The sequence below is a fragment of the Apodemus sylvaticus genome, chromosome 3, assembly GCF_947179515.1.
Source record: "Apodemus sylvaticus chromosome 3, mApoSyl1.1, whole genome shotgun sequence".
NCBI classification, from domain to species: domain Eukaryota; kingdom Metazoa; phylum Chordata; class Mammalia; order Rodentia; family Muridae; genus Apodemus; species Apodemus sylvaticus.
The window spans coordinates 152,339,573-152,345,392 of record NC_067474.1 but is presented as its reverse complement, the minus strand read 5'-3'; positions in this window follow the sequence as shown (position 1 = coordinate 152,345,392).

Sequence of the window (5,820 nt, the reverse complement as noted above, 5' to 3'; positions counted from 1 at the left end):
CACATAGACACACACATGCACACACACATATAGACACACACAGATACACACACACACACACACACACACACACACACACTGACAGGATTCCCAGTATCCCCTCCCATGTAGTTAGCACAGAGGACAGCTTGTAACCAGGTTATCTCTCCTTCTGGGGAACAAGAGAAGTTTACTCCTTGGTGCAAGGCCACAGAGGGGCCATCTGTCAGCTCCTCCAGGCTGTATGGGCTGCTGGGGTGTGGCTTGATCTGTGGGACCATAACTCCTGGCCCAGCACTTCCATCCAGAACTTTCCTCCTTCCATTAGCCTTCCCTCCCTGCGTTTCTTCAATTTTCTCTTTAAAATGAGAGCTTTCTTTGTATCCCAGACCAGGCCCAGACTGGCAACCCACAAGCCTCAGCATCCTGGGATTGTGGGCCTGTGTCTCCAAGATGGGTCTCTGCCTTTCTTGTCTGTAGCAAACACAAGTTCATTGTAAACAGTGTCTTAACCCCCAAACCTACAAACGTTCCTTCAGTGCAGGGTTTAGCTGACGGTTCTCAGCTGATGGCCATTTGTAAAGATTTCTCCTTCCGTATTCCTCAACCTTCCCAATGCTGCGAGCCTTTAATACAGTTCCTCACTCTGTGGTGACAACCCCCGACCACAAAATTATTTTCCTTGCTACTTTGTAGCTATAATTTTGCTACTGCTATGAATGATAATATAAATATCTGATATATGACCGCTGTGAAAGGGTCATTTGGCCCTCCAAGGGGTCACAACACACAGGTTGAGAAGTTAGGGCCAGGCTTCGTCAGTTTCCTGAACAGCATCCGAAAAGGCCCGATCAAGCCCTTAGTTGCAGATATCCACAGTTCAGACTCCAGGCATTAGAAATTCTCAGAAGGAGATACGATACGGTTTGTATCCTTGGAGATATCTTTCAGGGGCACCTGGAAGATAATTTATGCCACCCACCCCCAGCTGCAGGGCTGTCCAGAGTCCAGCAGATGGCAGCATAGGACAGGCCAGCCCCATCTAATGGGGCCATGCTCTGAGCAGGGAAGAGTCTGGGTTTTACATTGCCTTTTCTCCCATCTTTCCCACAGCCTTTTGCTGTTATTGTTGTTGTTTGTTTGTTTGTTTTTAAAGTTACACAAGACAGCACCAGGGGGACAGTTCAGAGCTCTGGGTGGCCAAACATCTTTTCCCAAAGATCTTTTTTACCACTTTCAAACTCATGGCACCAAGAAGAAAATAAAACAGCTGATCACTTTATATAATAAGGGTGTCTGTCCCCTATGTGCAGGGGAAGAGAAGAGATCTGTTTCAACCACAGATGCTTAAACCACACTGCAATTCAGCGATTGGGTTTATTCTGCAAAGAAAGGGGCCAGTGGTCTGGGGTCTCTGTGCTCAGAGATTCCTGTCCCTGTGGCAGAGACAAAGGAGGGTCAGGCAGAATTGGGTGGGCTGGTTTGCCTCTGGGAAGCAGACAGGTGCTCTCTGGCCAGTGTGAATCTGTGTGCTAAGTGCTGCCCGCTGTACCCAGAAATGTGTCTGCTGAGGTCTGAGGACTGCAGCCACATCTATGCCTCCGCAGTTCTTAGGTTAGGAAATCTTTCTTCCTGGAAGCGGCAAATGGTGACGGGATCGGAAGAGCTCATGTCCCTTTACACTAAAAAACAATTCAAAAGGAGTCTTCTATTACAGCGAGGTTTAACTCCTTGTTCGTTGTGCTCTGGGGCAGGTCTCACCTGCCTGGCCCTGCTTCCTGGGTCCTGAGATGAGAGCGTATACCTCCACACCCAGCCCAAACCAAGCATTTAACACACAAGCTGGTTTACATGTGTTGGTCAGAGACAATAGAGATCTAGGTATAATGGCTCATGTTTGAGATTCCAGCCCTCAGGCGGGCGAGGAGGCGGGAGAGTCATGGCCAACCTCTTCTGCCTGGACTGCAGAGTGGGATTTTGAAGGAAAATGAAAGAGGAGAAAGGAGGGAGTTTTGTTTGGAGAGCTATTAGTGTCATAGGTAGACAGGAGCATAGTGTCTACAGTCTGGGGAGAGAGAGAGAGAGAGAGAGAGAGAGAGAGAGAGAGAGAGAGAGAGAGAGAGAGAGAAGGAGAGGGAGAGGGAGAGAGGGAGGGATGGAGGGAGGGAGAGAGAGAGGGAGAAGGAGAGGGAGAGGGAAGGAGAGAGGGAAAGAGAGGGAGAGAGAGAGAGGGAAGGAGAGAGGGAAAGAGAGGGAGAGAGAGAGGGAAGGAGAGAGGGAGGGAGAGGGAGGGAGAGAGGGAGAGAGGGAGAGGGAGGGAGAGGGAGGGAGAGAGGGAGAGAGGGAGAGGGAGGGAGAGAGGGAGAGGGAGAGAAAAGGAGAGGAAGGGAGAGAGGGAGGGAGAGAGGGAGAGGGAGAGAGAGAGGGAGAGGAAGGGAGAGAGGGAGAGGGAGAGAGGGAGAGGGAGAGAGAGAGGGAGAGGAAGGGAGAGAGGGAGAGGGAGAGGAAGGGAGAGAGGGAGAGGGAGAGAGGGATCATGAGCAAAGCAAGTGCAAGCCTTCCCTCAGACGCAGAGAGGCATCAGTCTTAAAGGATTCTGAGAGACAGGGTGGATCCCACATCAGGAAGCAGGAGACCTAATACCTAACAACACAGTGTGTCTGAGTCAGGTGTCTGGGGTTCAAGAATGGTGGGGGCGGGGACAGTCCACTCTAGTTGGGGTTTGTCTGTGCTTCTGTTTGTGTGTGCATTTTCATTCACATGTATTTTATGTGTGTACGCATCTGTCTGTTTATATGTTTTCTGTGAGTTTGAGTATGAATGTGTGTGTGTGTTTGCGCATTTGCGCATGCATGTTCACAGGTGTCTGTGTGTTGGTGTCTCTATGCCTTTGTATGTGTGCACATTGTGTGTGTGTTGTATTTGCAGGTGTACATATTATATTTGTGTGTTTGTATGCATCTCTGTGCACTAATGTATTTGTGTGTGAACTTATGTTTGTGCACATGTATAGGCATGTGTGTATACCTCCATATGTGTGTTTGTACATGTGTATTTGTATGCTTGTGTATTCTTGATGTATGTGTGAACACGTGTGTATTTTGCATGCATGTGTGGGTTTCTTTCGCATGCATCTGTGTTTATGTATTTTTATAACTGCATGTTGGTTTCTGAGTTTGTATGTGTGCATGCTTATGAATGTATTTTCTGTGTGTGTGTGTGTGTGGTTTTGCGTTTATAATTCACATGTGAGTTTTTTTGTGTGTTTGTGTATGTATACATGTTTATGTGCATGCTTTCAAATGCCTGTGTGCTTGTGAGTTTGTGTATGCGTTTAGGTGTGTTTGTTTGCGCATGGATATATGTGCTGGTGTTTGCATATGCATGTGTGTCTGTGTATTAATGCTGGTGGTTAGTTTGTGTCTGTGTGTTTGTAAGAAACCATTTTTCAGAGCCAGCAATGAAATAGAACAGTATAAAATAGCAGAAGAACAGTATAAATCAACTTCAAAATTATCCATATTTAAATAAAATCTGAATTCCTATTATATTAGATCCAATGTCCAGAAAACCAAGAGGTGAATCGGGTCTAGGTGGTGGGGGCAGGAGAAAGAAACAGCATCCACTCACACATTCAAGACCAGTCAGAGACAAGCACGCAGTGACCACATGGTTAGACACAAGTGGTCAGACATAGACTTTATCCTAGCGTTTGTTAATCTGAGTAGACCTTTATAACCTTGAAACTTCATTGTCTCATAAAGACTAGCTTAAACCAGGATTGAACCACATACACAGTATGTTGTGAAAATGTAACTTTGAGTTTCTATCATCATATAAAGATTCATACCAACTTAAAACATGAGACTTGTTTGCTTCTTAATCTAAAGGAAATAAAATAATTAACAGAGATGATTAGGAGTAAGAAGTTATATAACTGCTACACCATACCGTGTGTTCATCTTAAAACGGAAACGTTACATGACAGGTTGTAAGCCCATGGCCCATGTGGCTGGCATGGTTGCTATTTAAAAACGTGTTTACACACACACACACACACACACACACACACACCATTTGTGTTTACACATATATATACAAACACAAATGTTTTTAAATGGAGTTGAATTTGGGTTACATACACACATATATGTCCTTGACAAGAACTGAAGAGAGCTAAATATCGTTGCAGATTACATAAATACCAACCTACACTCAATGAGTAACTTACAGGAGTTTGCAGCGTAGTCTTAAGATATTATTTCTTTTGAGAGCAGAATGCCAATTTGTGATCAAATCTGAGCCCATGGAGGAAGAGCAAGCTTAGCTTAGTGGATGCAGGCTGGCTGTAGGAAGCCAGGAAGAGGGGTGTGGGAGGAGCACGCGGGTCCACGTGGGTGCGTGGGTGCGCCGAGAGCAAACTTGATGAAGGTGGCAGTGGATTGGAATTAGGGTCCCGGTGTGTGCCTTAGACCCACGAGAAGCACAACCACCGGGAGAGCCTCCCGAGCCTTGCGGCACCAATCTTATGAAATACAATGCGGGGAGGGGCCCATGCCACGGTGTCCCCCTGAGAAATCACTCCATGCAACAGATCTGGTATAAAGACAGTTTATTTAGGGGAAGGGGGGTGAGGATAAGGGATGGGTAACTGAATGGATGTGTAGACAGGCAGACAGACGGGAGCAGAGCCATGAAGGCAGAGAAAAATGGGGAGTCCAGGGGAGAACAGAGGACAGAAAAGAGGGGAGAGAGGGAGAAATGGTCTGGGAACACATGGGAACAGAGAGCACACAGGAGAGCTAGGGGACAAGCAGTCCTTTTATAAGCAACCAGCACAGGTGGATGGTGGTGGCAGTTGAAGATGACATAAGCCATTGCTAGGTCCCTGGGAGTAGCCTAGTAAAGTCACCTAGAAGGTGACAGTAGGTGTCTTAGTTAGGGTTCTACTACTGTGAACAGACACCATGACCCAGGCAAGTTTTATAAAGATCGACATTTAATTGGGGCTGGCTTTCAGCTTCAGAGATTCAGTCCGTTATCATCAAGGTGGGAACATGGCAGCATCTAGGCAGGTATGGTGCAGGGGCAGAGCTGAGAGTTCTACATCTTCATCTGAAGGCTGCTAGGAGAAGACTGGCTTCCAGAAAGCTAGGACGAGGGTCTTAAAGTCTACACCCACAGTGACACACCTACCCAATAAGGCCACACCTCCTAATAGTGCCACTCCCTGGCCCAAGCATATCCAAACCATCACAGTATGTCTATGTTGAATCCCCTGAAACAGAAGTTGCAGATAGGTTTTATCGGCCATGTGGGTGCTGGGAACTGAACCCAGGTCCTCCGGAAGAGCAGTCTCTTTAGCATGGGGCCATCTCTGCGGATGTTTTTTTAAACTATGGTTTTTCTGTCTTAACTTTGTATCCTGGGCTGTTGTAGAAATTATTTAAGCCCAATCCAGGGTTTCTACCCTGCCTTTGATCATTCAGCGCCCGGATACAAGACATGCAACTTTTATTATTTACAATTAGCCTTAAGCCGCACACGAGCTGGGCAGATACCTAACCTCCATGATGTCAGAATCTACTTTCCTACGGATAACCCCGAGTTATCACTTCCCAGGTTCCATCTGGGCTGCTCTTCACTCTGATTGGCCAGCCCTCGGGGCCATGCTTTCTTGACCCCTAACACATGGAGCCTTCTTCCTGCTTCACTTTCTTCTTCCTCTTGTGGTCTCCTCTGGACCTTCAGGCAGGGAACACCAAGCCCCACCCATCTCAACTCTGCCCAGCTATAGGCTGTCGGCATCTTTATTTACCACCGGAAATAACTTGAGGGCAA